The sequence below is a fragment of the Sceloporus occidentalis genome, unplaced genomic scaffold, assembly GCF_023333645.1.
Source record: "Sceloporus occidentalis isolate IW3139 unplaced genomic scaffold, rSceOcc1.0.p SCAF_3, whole genome shotgun sequence".
In the NCBI taxonomy this organism is placed as follows: Eukaryota; Metazoa; Chordata; class Lepidosauria; order Squamata; family Phrynosomatidae; genus Sceloporus; species Sceloporus occidentalis.
In genome coordinates this window covers 159316707-159333962 of record NW_028316983.1, presented here as the reverse complement: position 1 = coordinate 159333962, position 17256 = coordinate 159316707, and positions in this window count along the sequence as shown.

Sequence of the window (17256 nt, the reverse complement as noted above, 5' to 3'; positions counted from 1 at the left end):
CCTCATAATCGTTAAAATTAGGGCTGCAAACAGCCTTTCTCTAGCTTTCTATTTTTAAAAAAGGGACTTTGATGATTAAAACAGATCCTGTAAAAGAGGAGCGAAGGGAATGCATTTGTCGGGGATCTTGCACCTCTTTTTATTTGTTTTGGGAGACAAATGGTCCCGTGTGGAAGGATTTTATAGGCCCCAAACAAACTCCAACTCCCCGAATTCCATAGCCTTGAGCCAGGCAAAGAGTTAAAGCGATGCCAAACCGGGTTATGTCTCCAGTGTGGGTGCAGCCTAACTCTGCAGAGGTCTTCCCTTCTCCCCTCTTACCTCTCCCCCCAACCCCTTCCTCTCCCTCTCTTATTCATGCTCAAAACTCCGAAGAAAGCGGGGGGGGGGGGTGGTGGCTTTTGCGGTAGCAAATGGGTGACAGATTGTCAGGCGAGGAAGGACTTCGCCTCCAGGTCAGTTTCCAGGGAGGTTGTCAGGACCCCCAGGCAGCCCTTGCTTCCATTTCTCGGAATAACCAAGAAAAAACAAGGCACGATTTTAAATACATAAATACATAAATAAATAATACCAGTGAGGGATGGATATTGCAACCAGAGGCGAGGAGAGGCTTGATAATCCTGGGCTTCTTTCTCTTCTTCCTATTTATTAATTATTATTATTATTATCTAAGGAAGTAGACCGAAGCTCACGCTGCCGATTTCTTTTTTTCACTTAGTCTCAAAGGTGTTACAAGATCTCTCTACATACTGATTGCTCTTTTGTTCTCTTTTGCTTGCCCATTATTATTATTATTATTATTATTATTATTATTATTGTTTGCCCATTATTATTGTCCAGATGCATCTGAGGAAGTAGGCCGAAGTCTAGGAAAGCTCATGCTGTCAACTTCTTTCTTTCAGTTTAGTCTCAAAGGTGCTACAAGATCTCTCTACATACTGATTCTACAGACTAACACGGCCATAGCTTTGAATTCTACTACTACCATTACTACTACTACTACTATTCCCTACCCTTATAAGACTCCGGGGTTCGTTTTCAAGAAGAGGCCGCATCCTCTCTGGGTCTCCGATCTGTGCAAGGGAACACTTTCTGGAAGCAATTTTGCCCCTGATCCTCCTTGCAAATAAATTCAGGTTGGTTTCATTTAAAAATTCAGGTTGGTTTCATTTGAGGGAAGGGAAAGCAATGGGAATATTGGAGAACGGAATTACTGTAATCTTATGCGACTCTGCTGTTGTGATCGTAGGTGATTTTTTGTTTTTAAAATTGACGTTTTCCTTTCATTTTTATAAGGGTTCCGAGGTCGGTAGGTTAGGATTGTACTGAGATCCTATGAGTGTTTTTACTGAAATTGGTTTTTATTGCATGAAAGGCTTTTTTGTCTGTGGACCCGGACCTAGGAGTGAATACCGTAAAATATACTTCCATATATAGAACTGGGATTTAAATAGGCCTTACTCTCAAGAGCGAGATTATGTGGAAATTTGGGGTTTACTTTTAGCATTTAACTCGGATAAAGATTGCCTTTGGATGCTGGAAAGCGAACTGAAAAGGCAAAGGATGTGGTTCGGGTTTGAAGTGCAGTTGAAACTGACAGCCGCCTTTCACCATTTTCTGAAAACTGTCGGGTTTAAAGGGGATCCAAACTCTTAGTAAATGCACTGAGTAAGCTTAAACGGAATATAATATAACATCAATTCAAGCCTTAGTAAATCCCGATGAAGTGGATGGCTCTTGAACATGTTTAGGATGGCAGTTGCACGCCTGTCTTTGGAGATCCTGGCCCATAATATAGATTCCTATTTTTTATGGCTACTATATTTACTATAGTTTTGTGATTGCGCTCCTTTTTTCCGTTGGATCGCACCGCATGCCTTTGTTGCATCCCCAGAACTTGTCTCTGTCTAGTCCAGAAGATATGTGGCTATAGTCTCTCAAGGCTATCCTAACACAGTAGTATCTTGGAAGTAGTAAACCCCGAGGCAAGCTTTTTTTGCTTGCTTCAATCTTGTTGAAATGAGTGGCGCCTTGCTTTCGTATTGAGAAATTAGACCTGGGGGAGGCTTTTAGGCCTGGCTCTATTGTGAGACTTGTGCTTATTCAAACCTGGATGTATCCGAGGGATGCAAGGAGGGTGCAAAGCCCCCTTGATTTCAATGGGAACGCATTCCTAAAAGCCCCAAAAGATCTGTTGAACTCAACGGGGCTTATTTCTGACTCGATCTGTGTAGGTTGTGCTTTTTATGAGGGGCCATTTATTTCAATGATCCTGTCCTTTCTCTCCTGGGCACCAAAAAACCCTTTCTATGGGGATCGGTGGTGCTTTTTCACTGGCATGCATTCCATCGCCTGCCTTCCTAGGCTTGGGTCCCGGCCCCTCTTCCCAGGGACCCAAATTTATACCTTTTGGGAGAAGTCTTAGATCTGAGTGAGAATCTGGCTCTTTCAGTAGCTTTAGAAAAAGCCCCTCTGGTCGGAATTGAGGAGCATCTATTTAGGAAGAGTTTCCTTGGAGAAGCTTTATGGATCCGGCCCGATTCTCAGTTAAAAGCCGCGTAAAAGGTTAGAAGCGAAGTGGGTGCAAGAGGAAGGGTAGAAAGGCACATAAACAGGGTGACCCGACACGTCCTCCTTTTCCAGGACACGTCCTACATTCCAGCCTTCAGTCCAAGAGGCATGCCAAAATGTCTTCCATTTTGAGCAGGACTAAAGAGGCATTGGTTTTAAAGCTTTTGCTTTGGAATGTCCTCCTTTTTTTTCTTGAATTCGTCTTACATTTTGCGGGGCCTTGTCCTCCTTTGCGGTGAGGACCTACCTGATCCCACCCTGACTGCACTTCCCCAGCAGCTAAAGCGGAATCAAACTGCGATGACCCTGTAGTGTGAAAGGGCAGTTTCCCAAGGAGGGAAGCAGCAGGACAGGCGTCCGAAGGCCCAGCCAAAGCCTCCTTCCTTGGTGAGCCTTGGCCCTTCTTTTTGGGGGGAAATCCGAGGGTTATATTAGGAAGCTCTCTCTTATTCAGGTGCCACAACAAACTAGAGTTCCCAGAACTCCAGAGCATGGAGCCATGGCAGTTACAGTGGTGTCAAACCGGATTATTTCTTCGGTGCGGATGCAAAGAAGAGTTCCTGCTCCGACTCTCCTTTTGTCTCTTCCCAGGGCTACTTCTTCTTCCTCCTTGTTGGAAACATACAGGGGTAGCTGTATTGGCCATTTATAAATCCAAACAAAAATCCACCAAACAGGGATACCTTTATTGGGCCAAACGAAACAAGCAATAGAGTTGTTGCAAGCTTTCGAAGCTCCACGGCTTCTTTTTCATCAGGCAAGATGTCACAAACAAAACTTGTTGGGTTCCTCCGCCCTTTTCTTGGCCTTGTTTTGGAGACTCACATGTGAGGAGGAGGAGAAAACTGATGAGAGAGGCCTCTTAGAGGCGAGGAATTAGAGCTGGGGGAGGCTTTCAGGCCTGGCCCCATTACGAAACTTGTGCTTATTCAAACCTGATGGAGTCGAGGGATGCAGGGAGGGTGCAAAGTCCCCTTGATTTCAATGGGAACGCATTCCTTAACGCCTCTGGGCTCCAAAAAGGGCTTTGTACCCCCCTTTACACCCCATCACCCTCCATACCTCCAAAGCCAGGAGCCACAATCCTCTGGCAAGGAAGACGTAGGGTGCATCTACACTGTAGAAATAATGCGGCTTGACATCACTTCAACTACCCCGGCTCCATCCTACAAAGTCCTGGGATCTGTAGTTTTGGGAGGCACCGGTCCGCTTTGGCACAGAAGGCGAAAGACCTTGTGAAACTATAAATCCCAGGCGTCCCCAGTGGTCGCATCCAAAGATATCCTAGGCCTCTGGAGATTCAGAAGGAAAAGGGCTCTTTGTGGCACCTTGGAGACGAAGGTCCAGGTATAATTCAGTTTGAGACTGATAGGGAATACTGGGGACAGTAGTTTTGTGAGACATTTAGCCTTCTCTCTCAGAGAACTTTGGCGCCACAATAAACTACAATTCCCCGAGCAGGGAGCCAGAGCCAGTTCAAGCAATCTCAAACCGGGTTATTATTTCTGCGGTCTGCTTTTGGACCTGTGTGAAAGAAAGAAAATTAGCATAAGCGAGGTGACCCCTGGGCAGGGATGGGGGGAGAGGCGTAAAATGGGCCTCCTTTGGGTCTTAAAGCCCCCCCTGCCACCTCTCAAGTCTCTGGTGTTGAAGTTTGGCTTTGAGAGGGATTGCTTTGGAAGGGGCAGGAGAGAGCCCTCCTTTGCCCTGATTCCTTTTTGGGGGGGGCTGCCCCATGAATAAGCTCCTTTGTACCAGAGGGGTGTTGGGATATAGCAACTTCGCATGCTGAGCCTTAACACAGTCCAGGCTTCCCTTCCCTTCCCTTCACTCAAGCCCTCTCTGCCCAAAGGGGGAGCTGGGGAGGGGATCCAAAAGTAAGGCATCCCCCCCCCCCCCAAAGAAGGCTTCTGCTCCGCCAAACTCCTAGCATTACAGAGAGTGAGACCCTGAAGCTAGATCTCTTCAACTGGCTGCAAGGTTGCAATCCCTGGGTGCCTTTGTGGCTGTTGTCGCTGTTGCTGTTGTTGCTTTCAGGTCGTTTCCGACTTATGGGCGACTTTAAGGTGAAGCTATCACAGGGCAAGATTCGCCAATGCTGCCCTTTGAAGCAGAGATGTGACTTGCCCCCAAAGTGGGTTTCGGGGCTGAGCCTTGCAGAGGGTAGTCCGACCCTCCAACCGCTAGGCCTCTTTTTTCTTGGAAGGCCTAAAACATACTTTGGCATGTTCCACTGGAGCATTACCACATATACCCAACCATAAGTTGACTTCATGGATAAGTTGAGGGCAGGTTTGGGGGCCAAAATGATGGGTTTTGACTAAAGGAGCCCTGTGGCGCAGTGGTTAAATGCCTGTACTGCAGCCATTCACTCAAAGCCACAAGGAATAGCGGTATATAAATAAAACAAATTATTATTAACAAATTAAAGTCGAGGCCTGTAAGCAAAGGATCTAAAGGACGAAGCAAAGGAAAAGAATGCCAACGAACTTGCAAAATCCCAGCAGGCATCACTGTTGGTGTTCATACTAAAGCTGGATGAGTGGATAGAGGAGGGTCAGTGCTTCCAGGACAGATGACATCCTTGCCTCTCGCCAGGGGATGATTCCTTTTTCAAATGAGAGTTAAAGTACAGTACTTCCATTGACTCATGGATAAGACTGACGCATGGATAAGTCAACTCAACTTTTTGGGGGTCAATTTTTTGACTAAAATTTATAGACTGATACATGAGTATATGTACAGTATGCCTTGCAAGGTGAGATATTTGGGAACGGGAGGAGCATTTCATGGAAGGAGGGGAGAAAATTCTTAGGGGGGAACAGGGGCCTCATTTTGGGGACCCCTCCGCTCCCAAGCCATCCAAAGGGGCTTCTCTGCTCAGATCAGGACCCATTTGGGTGGGCACTAGAAAGCGCCCTTTGAGCTCATGGGAGGGAAAGGTACCCTTTGCCTTGGGCTTCTTCTTTGGGGGGCATTGAGAGGAGCACCAAAGCCTCTCCCCCCAGGGCTAAACTTTAAACTTAAACTAAACTTAAACTAAACTGGCTTTGTTGTTAAGTTCGCCTGACATGCAAGGGCTTCCTATTGTAACTTGGTCCTGTGAATCCGGCCTTCTCTGTTGCCGAAAGTACAAAGGATGTGAAGGGAAGGAGACTGAGGGAAAAGCCTGCCTTGATTCAGAGACCTGTCAAAAAAAGGGCAAGATCCACCCCTGGCTAGGTTTACTTTAGCAGCATCTGAACTGCAGAAACAATCCAGTTTGACACCGCTTTAAGCAGCTCAAAAGCTCCATGCTACAGACTTCTGCGGATTGTCGTTTTGTCAGAGACGTTTAGCCTGCTCTCTCTGGGGCCACCACCAATTACCAATCCCAGGATGCCATAGCATGGAGCCAACTGGCGTCAGAAAGGATTGTCTCTGCAATGCGGCTGCAGCCTTTGAAAGCAGTGGGGCTTCCTGCATCCACACTGGAGAAATAACCCGGTTTGGCTCTGCATAGCTCAAGGCTATGGAATTCTGGGAACAAACTCCAACTCCATAGCCTTGGGTCAGAAAAAGAATTAAAGCGGGGCCAAACCGGGTTATGTCTCCAGTGTGGATGCGGTCTCAATAAGGAATCAGGGAACAAGAGACAGAGCAGAGAGATGAGTGTCGGATCTGCAACGGATTCCTCCCCTAAGGTCCAGACTTTCTTCCCAGATTGCCCACCCACGATCTGGAGAGAAATAAAGGAAAGGTTGAGTGACGGCTTTCAAGGGAGCAGGAGTTTTCCTTGAAGGCGTTGAGGAGGCTTCTGTCAAGGCAGATGGGACTAGGACCAAGCCTATGTGGGCCCCACCTAAGGGCCACTATCCACTCCCGATGCGATCCTTTAGCTGCATAAGCTGGTGGAAACCCGGCCGGTTTTGCTTTCGCATCTGTTTTTAAGACACTGACTCCTAAGGAAGCCTTGGCTGCTTTGTCCACGCTTTCCTCCCTTGCTCCGGCCCCAATCCAGGAGCTTTGGACGTCTGTAGCTGCGATTTAGAACTAGGAAGCCAGTCCTTGTCCAGACGGCTGAATGGGATTTATCTCGCAGTTGCAACTTCTCTCCTTCCACATAGTATGCCCTTTTCTTCTCCTCTTGTGAAAATAATAATAATAATAATAATAATAATAATAATAATCCAGAGGGAATTAATTATGTACTTTAGAATGGATTTAAAATAATTAAAAGAGAGAGGATTTATTTGGGAAGGAGAGGCGAAACACTCCACTGCCTTGCATTAATCTGCAACTCCGGACTTCTCTATTCGGGAGAAAATCCCATTGATTTCAGGTTTATTCCTGGCAAATAAGAAATAGGAAGGTAGCATCCATAAAGACCTAATGTTTCCCGTTATTTCTTTTAAAGAATACGCAATTCTAGAAGTAAATCCCATTGATTTCAGGGTTTTTCCTGACAAATGAGAAATAGTAAGGTAGCATCTACAATAACTGACGTTTCCCGTTATTTCTTTTGAAGAACATGCAATTCTGGACTTGTCTATTCAGAAGTAAATCCCATTGATTTCAAATTGATTCCTAGGCAAATTCAAAATGTACAGATTGCATCCTTAATAGCTGCTATGTTTCCCGTTATTTCTTCTGCAATTCTAGACATGTCTGTTCAGAAGCAAATCCCACTGTTTTCTGGTTTATGCCTAGAAATAAAAAAGGTTGCATCCTTAATGACTCTCGATGTTCCCCGTTATTTCTTCTGGGGAACATGAAACTGATTTAGGCTCCGTTCCCAAAAGGCTTGTCTTAGAGTAAGTCAGTGAGGCTTGCTTCAGAATCAATACTATTTTTGGATCTGGCTGCAAATCTGATTTCTGATTTGTCGGGTTGGAAGTGGAATTAAGTCAGTTTGGTTCTGTCCGCCTTGAAAATCACAGCGCTTTGACTGAACTGAATTGTGCAGCTAGGCAAAACGGTGTGTAACTTTAACGCACCTCTCATTTTGTGATTTGTCTGTTTGGATTTAGCAAAAGAAACCCCCCCAAAACAAGCGGCTTTTTCAAGTTGAATAGAAAACGCAGGCCGAAGGACGGCTGCGGCGGTAAATAATAAACTCACTGCGAAGTGAGACAACACACTTACTCGACTCGTTTACTTCTAAAGTAATACAAGGGGAGTGTGTGTGTGGGGAAAAACAAATCTCCATTTATATCCTGGTGAGTTACTTTTGCTAGAAGCCTTGATGGATTGGCATCTTAAAAGAGTCTGGATTTTTTGCAGGAATGCTCTTGAATTGCAGATCCTTCCAAATGGCCACATTACTACAGATAGGAATTCCCCGTTTTTTATGTACAAGAGGGAATATATATATATATATATATATATATATATATATATATATATAGAGAGAGAGAGAGAGAGAGAGAGAGAGATTTCCTCAATAGGAGACTGCTAAGATCTGCCCCCACCGCGTTTCCTATACGAAGAGATGCCTTAGGCCGGTTCCTTCCTTTGGGTCACTTTTAATTCTCTGCAAAGTAATCGCTCTCTCTTCCTCTCCAGTCTGTAGGAGATTTAGGTGAGCCTTTTGTCTAGCAGGGAATGTGGCTGCATCCACACACGGGGTAATATCCCGGCTTGACACCGCTTTAACTGTCCTGGCTCAAATGCTATGGGATCCTGGAGATTGTAGTTTGTTGTGGCCCGACTCCGAAAAGGAGAAGAACTGAGATCAGATCCTTCGGAGTCGGATGGTACTTTCCCCCTTCCCTCCCTTCAATCTTATTGTTTTAGGATTTGGAAGAGTTAGCGAAGAGTCCTTGTGTGTTTTCCCGAAAGTGATAATTTGACAATGCGGATGTAAATCCCACGATCTCTTTCTGTATGTAACAGATAGATAGATAGATAGATAGATAGATAGATAGATAGATAGATAGATAGACAGACGGAGCTCTACATCTAGATGTACATACATACATACACATGCATGTATTATTTCTTCCCTCAATATATATATATATAATCTCTCTCTCTCTCTCTCTCTCTCTCTCTCTCTCTATATATATATATATATATATTCACTGTTTCTCTTCTTCTTGGAGGGAAGAAATAATACATGCATGTGTGTGTATGTACACATGTCTAGATGTAGATATCTATCTATCTATCTACCTACCTACCTACCTACACATATACACACACATGTATGCTGGAGATGTGCAGCTGGAGATGTTGAATATACAGCCACACCTCTGTGTGTGTATACATGCACACGTAGTATTCCCTGTCTCCATACACACACAATGGAATATGTGTGTGTGTGTGTGTACACACACACACACACACACAGATTCAAAAAGAATGGTGCAAAGCCAGATAAGAACAACTTTACTTTTGCACCATTCCTTTTGAATCGCCTTTCCAGGATGCATCCTGTATGCATGTCTATGTCTATAATGTGTGTGTATATAGACACACATACACATACACACTCACATACACACATATACTTGTATTTCTTGTCTTCTTCTATTGTATGTATGCATAATGTTTTCTTCAATATGTGTGTGTGTGTCTCTATACATACATATTATAGACATAGACATACATACAGGATGCATCCATTCAAAAAGAATGGTGCAAAACCAAAAATTCCATTGTGTGTGTATGGAGATAGGGAATGTATACATGTATTTATGTAGAGACACACACAGAGAGATATTCCATATCTCCGAATGTCGGAATCTGTTCAGCCACTTTACTCTCCAGAGTACCTTTTAAAAACAACATTTTGCTTGGTGAATAATAACAATAATAAATTATTATGATCACGATCACGATGATCCTCCATTCCAGCCTTCTCTCCAGGAGGCAGGCCAAAAGGTCTTCCATTTTAAGCAGCACCAAGAAGCCTGGATGTATATATACTTCTGTGAGTGTTTGGTGCTTTTCTTTTGCAAAGTCCTTCCTTTTCCTTCCCTTTTGCGGTGCCTGGTCTCACTTGGAGGTCATGGGGACATCTCTGGTCAGCCTGGTCTGGCAGCAGCCACTAGAGCTGGGAATTATAAAGACAGGAAACTGCAAATCCCAGGAGTTTGCAGGAGGCACTAGAGCTCAGCATCATAAATAGACGAAACTGCAAATGCCAGGGGTTCAAAATACATCCTCCTTTTCCCAGGGCACGTCCTCCATTCCAGCCTTCTGTCCAGGAGGAATGCCAAAAGGTCTTCCATTCAGAGCTGGACAAAGAAGCCTGCATTGTGTGTATTTCTGCCAGTGTCTTTTGAGCTTTCCTTTGCGAAGGCCCTGCCTTGTTTCTGGGCTGCCTCCTTCCCTTTGGTGGGTCCTCTCCTGGTCCTCCTTGGCAGTGGGGGGGGGGTCTCCCCTGGCCCCTTGTTGGGTGGGCCTTGAGGCTGTCAGGGTGAAGGCTGGGGGTCCTGATCCCTTGGGCCCTAAAGAGGCAGAGGTCAAGGGTCGCCAGGGCTTCCTCGACCTCTGCCTCTGGTCACCCTGAACTCCTGGGATTTGCAGTTTCCTGTCTTTATAATTCTCAGCTCAAGGGTCTCCTCCAAACTCGGGGGGGGGGGGTCCTCATAGCCGCCAAGGAGGACAAGGCAGGGTCCCTTTGCAGGCTGATAGTTTTTTCCCCAGATTCTTGCTTTTCCTGGTGGTTGTTTTCCTAGTATATGAGGATTGCATTTTATTTTTAAATGCCAACTCTGAGATATATATATGGCAGAGAGAAGGAAGGAAGAAAAGAAAGAAGAAAATAAGTAAGTAAGTAAGTAAGTAAGGAAGGAAGGAAGGAAGGAAGGAAGGAGAAATCAGCCTACTCTGGCAGTCCCTCCCTCTGCAATTCTGGGGCCTTGAATACCATTGGATTTGGCCGAGAATCTCTTTCAGTGGGGCACAGCTCCTTTCAAAGCCAAGGGAAGGAAATCTTGGGCAAGGGGGCAGATCTGGCAACCAGGGAAGGTGGGCACAGGAGGGGCAGCCACTGGCATCACTAGAGTGGTGCGGATCACATCCGCAGGGAGGTGACACCAATGCCCTGGAAACATCTAGGAAAAGGGCTGTGGCATTCATCTGCATCCCCTTAAAATGCTGAAGAGATGAGGTGAGTGGGGGGAGGCTGATGGGGAGGAGAAAGGAGAGGCACCAGGTTTCTTTTGAATTAAAAGTTCCATTTAAAAATAAATAAACAAATAACATTAAAATTCTTTTAAAACATCAGATTTTACCAAGATGTCACTCTAAGCACATGAAACTATGTATATGTAAATACATTGAGGCTGGGCATATGCTATTGTAAAGGTATAATTTTTATTTTGCTAGTTGCTTATGCCACAACTGTTGCCACTGCATTCAGTGACATGCAGGAATTACAGCTGAGTAACATCAGTACAAAATGCATGGCTAGGGATTCTGTATGGGGTCATATGGGAAGAGGTCAATGGGGGGGGGGTGACACCATGAGTTACCAAACTGGGAAGGGAGACCCTTCAGGGTGACAGACTCCCAGGGAGGTTGTGGGTGAAGATGGGGTAGCAGCCTTCAACCTGCAACGAAGGGTCTTCCAAAAATGTCAGGCTCCTTGGAATCAGACTTATCCTCAGGGAAAGACTCAGCTGAAGGCAATCCCAGCCATTTCTGCTCACTGACAACCTTGGGCCTGGGGCTGCATGTCTACACTGCAGCAATAATGCATTTTGGCCCAACTTGTAACTGCCAGCGCTCCATCTTATAGAAGCCTGGGATTTGGATCTTTGTGAGGCCCCAGCAGGGAAATATGGCAGAATGCAAACCCTAATCTTTATGGGTTTTGTGGATGCCCTACAGTAAGTATTGAGGAACCCATCTGTTCTTTGAACAAGCTTGTAGACTCCTGTCCAGTTATTTAAGTAGAATTTGCAAGATTCTATATATTGTCCATTATATACTTTTGTTTTTTGGAATTAATTTCTAACTTTAATTTCTTTGGCAGAGAAGGCTCAAGACATCACAAAAATACAAATCCCAACCTTCCATAGGATGGACCTAAAGCAGTGTCAAACTGCATTATTTGTACAGTGCAGATGCACCTTCAGGAGGCCTCAATCCAATTGCCTGTTCCAGCTAGGCCTTGAAATGCAGCTAAAGGATCCTTTTATCCAATTCCTCTCCATTCCCTAGTTTGACGGTTGGCTGAAGGCCTACATAACCTAAAGGCACCGAATCCGGGTTGATCTTGGAAACTAAGCAGGGGCAGTTCTGGTTATTACTTGGATGGGAAACCTCAGAGGAGGATCTGGTGCTGTAGGCTTTGTTTCAGAGGAAGGAACTGGCAAAATCTCCTCTGAATATTTCTTGCCTAAGAAAATCCTATGAAATGCATGGGGTTGCCATAAGTGGACAGGCAACTTGAAAGTGCATTCACACACAACTGGCTTGAGAGCCTAACATCAGCCATGCAATCCTGAGCATCTTCTCCCTGGAGGTCCCAGGTCTTTGAAAAAGAGCAGCAGAAACCTTTGGAGTATCTGCTTCCAAATCTCCTCTTTGGGAGTCAGGCCTTCCTGAGAAGTTTGGCCTCCTTTGTCTGAGAAAGAGAGCAGGGATTGGGAAGGAGACAAGCAGGGTCTCATCTTTTCCAGGGTGACCAGGTCTGTCCTGGCCGCCAAGGAGGACAAGGTACCACAAATGTAGGACATTCCAGGAAAATGTAGGACAAACAAAAGCTAAAAAACAACAACAGTCCTGTAAATGAAATGCACGCTTCTTCGTCATGCTTCAAATGGAGGACATTTGGGAATCTCTCCTGGACAGAAGCTTGGAATGTAGGATGTGTCCTGGAAAAGGTGGACCTCTGGTCACCCTGTTCCTTTCTTTGCTCCTAGCCTTACCAGGACTTTTCTGATGATCCTTTTTTTTTCTGGGTGGATTGCTAAAACAAGGGCATCTTTGCCTTTTGTTTCCGTTCGTTTTTATTTAGCTGATGCTTCTTTGTTCCTCCTCTCCTCCTCCCAGTTTTGTTTTATCCCTCCCCATTTGCAATTTATTGCCCTTATTATTATTATTATTATTATTATTATTATTATTATTATTACTACTACTATTAGGCCTTGTAATTCCAGCCCCAGTATGTAGAGAAAGCAGAACCTGGCCACGATGAACCTGCCTGAAAGAGACAAGCCCAGGATGACCAGAGGTCCTCCTTTTCCAGGACACATCCTACATTTCTACCTTCTGTCCAGGAGGGATGCCAAAGCGTCCGCCCTTTTGAGAATGACTAAGAAGCATGAATTTACATTTCTATATGAGTGTTTTTTTAAAGCTTTTCTTTGGCCATGTCATCCATTTTTTTTAATGTCCCACATTTTACGGGTGCCTTATCCTCCTTTGCAATGAGGACATCTGGTCATCTTAGACAAGCCACAGGGGATGCTGGTGGGCTTCTGGGAGTTGTAGTTCAAATAAGTACTTTCCTCCAGGTCTGGAGGACTCCATCATTTGACAGATTTGGAGCATCTGTTGATGTTTTTTTCCTTGGAGAGTTTCACTTGCTCTTGAAAGTAGACAATCTGCCTTGATCTGGAGCCAAGGGGGAAAGAGACAGAGGATGGCAGTGCCCCTAGCTTGGCTCTGGGTTCAAGTCTCCAACGCATCTCCCTTTTCAACAGATTCTCCTTGCCCCAACTTTCTAGTGGAGACTCTAAGTCCCAGAATCCCCCTCTGACCCTTGCTAGGCAAATATAGAGCCTGGCAAAGTTATTTTGAGAGTAAGTCCTAGAGTCCCACCATTGACCCTTGGTACATGTCAAGGCCTGGAAAAGGTACTTAGGGAGGACTCTGAGTCCCAGAATCCCCCCATTGGCCCTTGCTAGGGCCTGGCAAAGGTATTTGGGGAGGATTTCAAGTCCCACAATCCACTCCTCTTCCTCCACTGGCCAAACTATCTTTGCCAGGCTCTGGATTTGCCTAGCAAGGCTTTGCCATAAAAAGGAGAAAGGAAGAGAAGAGGAAAGAGAGAGCTTCGAAGCTTGCATTTGGTGGAGCATCCTTCTGTGTAAATTGTAGGCTTCAGTTTGTCCTTGTTGCAGGTGTTCCTGTCAGGTTTTGCTACTCTGGGTGTGTTTGTGTTGCCATCCCATACATGAGAGAGAAAAGGAAGGAAGGGGGGGGGGGGGAGATGGCTTCTATCTAGTTCTTCGACTGGATCACCTTTTCTTTTTTGGCTCCTTAAATAAACCATCTGGAGTCAATGTGGGTGGTGGAGGAAGGTGCCTTACCTGCAGGAGACACTCACTCACTCACCTGACTTTGCCCTGGGAGGTGAAGGAGGTGAGAAAAGGTGCAAGGGAAGGCCAGATGCAAGTCTTCCCTTGGCAAGAAGGCCAGATGACAAGCCAGAGAAGAACCCAGCTTCCATTTCTTTTAACAAATGAATTAAAAATAAAGAATTCCCTTCCTTCTCGTCCTTTTTGCTCTTCCCACCCTCCACTCCTGGGAGAAAGCAGGAATCCAACACTTTTGGAGCGATTTGCTTTTCAGAAAGCTGGAAGAGCAACTCCCATGTGCCTGCTCCCCAAGAAACAAAGAGAAGCAAGTTGGAGAAGGTTGAAAAGCACCTACCAGAGAAAAGCAATACCCCAATTGGGCCATCCATGGGATGCTCCCTCCAGCCTCCCCTTGAATCCAGTGACTTTTTATTTTTCCTGCTGCTTCCTAAAACCATGTCCCTTGTCACTGTTTCCAGCTGCACTCCTACCCAGTGGACCCTTCCCTTGCAATAAATCCCACTCAAAAGCATTTGCTTCTGAGACCTGCCAAGGGTTATGGGGCAACTGAAAAATCCAAAACACTGTGTAAGGAAACAAACAGGATGCATCCACACAGCAGAAATAATCTGGTTTGATCCCACCATGTTATAGAATTCTGGGAATTGCAATTTGTTGTGGCTCTCAGACAGACAAGGCTAAATGTCTCACAAAACATTTCTCTCTCTCTCTCTCTCTGGCTGCATCCACACTGTGGAAATAATCTGGGTTGACCCCGCTTTAACTACCATGGCCCCATGCTGTGGAATTCTGGGAACTGTAGTTTGTTGTTGTACCAGCACTCTTAGATAGAGAAGGCTAAATGTCTCACAAAACTGAGACACATCTCTCTCTCTGGCTACATCCACACTGCAGAAATAAGCCAGTGTGACCCTGTTTTAACTGCCCTGGCTCCATGCTATGGAATTCTGGGAACTGCAACTCAACAAATGACAATTCCCAAAATTCCATAACATGGAGCCAGGGCAGTTCAAGTGGGGTCAAGGTGGATTATTTCTGCAGGGCGGATGCAGCCTTTTTAAGCTGCCCAGGGCCTCCATTTCTCAGCCTTCTCTTTCCTTAAACGGTTTTTAAGTCCTTCTTAAAAGGCAGCTGCAAAAACAGACTTTCCTTAACAGCCCCCCCCCCCCCAATCTTGACCTCCGTCTCTTTTGGAGGCAGAGGAGGCCACCCTCAAGCTTGTAGGATGCTGCCCCTTTGGGCAGGGTAGCATCATTGCAAAGGAGGACATTCCAGAAACAAGGAAGGACATGGCCTGATAAAAGCTAAAAACACTCACAGAAAGGCCAATTCTTGCTTCTCAGTTCTGCTCCAAATGGGCCGGGCATCCTCTTTTCCCAAGATGTATCCTCCATTCCATTATTTAATCCTGTTAAATTGAGTGTTAAGATTAAGTTGCAACCCAGACCTTCTCTTTGTGGAAATGTTTAACCACTGTCAAAAAGCAGAAGCTGGTACCCTTTTTGTCTCCCTCTTGGAAAAGTTACTGGCTTGGCCTACAACTCCCTAGACCCTCCAACCAGCAAAGCCAGGGGCGTTAGGTGGGGGAAAGTTACTTAGTTGGACTGCAGCTTCCTGAATCTCTGAAGCATCATAGACCTTTCCAGATGCTGCAGCCTCCAGTGTTCCCAAGTAGAAACCGAAAGGGATGGAGATTGCATTGGGCCCCAGAGAACCGGTTCTGGAGGGCAAGCCAGGTTGGAATCTGCTTTCCTCCTGACCCGGGTGCCTGCTGGAGGCTGAACCAGGAGTCCAGATTGAACCTTTGGGTTGGGAGGAGGAAAGAAGCCACAGCCTTCCAATGCTCAATGCGTCAGTCTCCAAAAGGCAACTCTTTCTGAACTGGGTGCCCAGGCATCCTCCTTTTTAAGGAAGTATTCTGTTTCAGCCTTCTCTCCAGGAAGAATTCCAAATATCCTCCATTTGGAGCAGGACTAAGAAGCATGAATTTATATTTATATGAGTGTTTTTTAAGGCTTTTATTTGTTGTGTGCTTTCTAGTCTTTTCTAACTTCTGACTTTATTTTGAGGTGACATATGACTTTATTGTGGGCAGAACTGAGGTCTCCTTCCTGGAGTTTCTTGGGGGACAGATTTCCAGTTTCCACAGACTCTAGGATCAAGACCACCAAAGGTGCATCATTCTTGTCCTTTCAAGAACTGGTGGACATCCATATTAATTCTCAGATACCCATATTAATTCACATATTCTTCCTCACAGGATCCAAGGGATTCCCTGCCCGATCCCTCAATGGTCTTCAAACAAGGAAGGGCCTGAATCCAATTGTTTATCCCAATTGGACTAGGTCCATTGAGTCCACAGACAAATGGTGAATCAGCTCTTCTGTAGGATGTAGGTCATTGAGGATACCTACAAATCTTGTGTTTTCTTTCTGCTCCTGGTTGTAATAAATATTTTATTGTGAGGAAGGCCATGAGCAGAACTGAGGTCTCCTTCCTGGAGTTTTTTGGGGGAGAGGTTTCCAGTTTTACCAGATTCTAGGACCAAGTCTCACAAAACTGAGACACATCTCTCTTGGCTACCCAAAGGTGCATCATTCCTGTCCTTTCAGGAACTGAAAGCTTTTTCTTGGTACAGAAACCTCAGGTGGAGACCTGTTCTTAAGAAATCCAGCCTGAGAAATGACAATAACAACTGTATTACTACTTCTTCACTTGCAACTCACAGAATACTCCAACTTAATGGGTGTAAAGTCTGCTTCTGGATCAGTCTGCCTCTCCCCTCACTAATGATGGTAAGTGCCCACACCAGGCTTGTAAGAGGGTTAAAGAAGACATCAGAAGGGGCAGCCATCACCTCCCTGACTTCCATGGTGTTTTCTTGGCAAGGTTTGTACAGAGGGGGTCTGCCATTGCCTTTCTCTGAAGCCGAGAGGATATGACTTGCCCAAGGACACTCCGTGGCTTTATATGGATGAAATGGAATTGGAACCTGGTCTCTAGTACTTTTGTCCAACCCTCAAACTGCTACATCATGCTGGCGCAAGGCCTTCCTCCCCCCCCCCCTGGAAAGTCCTCCATCTTGAGTGTAACTAAGAACCATGCATTTTTATTTCTAGGAGTGCTTTTTAGCTTTGATTTGGTCACATCCCCCATTTCTTGGGAATGGCCTCCATTTTGCAGTGCCTTCTCATCCATTGTCGTTATTAGGACATCTCTGGTCACCCTGAGTTTGGGGGAGGCAGTAGAGCTGAGAATTATAAAGACAGGAAACTGGAGTCCTCCTTTTCCAGGATATGTCATTCATTTCAACCTTCTGCACAGGAAGAAATCCAAAATGTCCTTCATTTGGAGCAGGGCTAAGGCGGTTGGATTATGTATTTCTAGAAGTGCTTTTTAGCATTGATTTGGTCAGGTTCTTCATTTC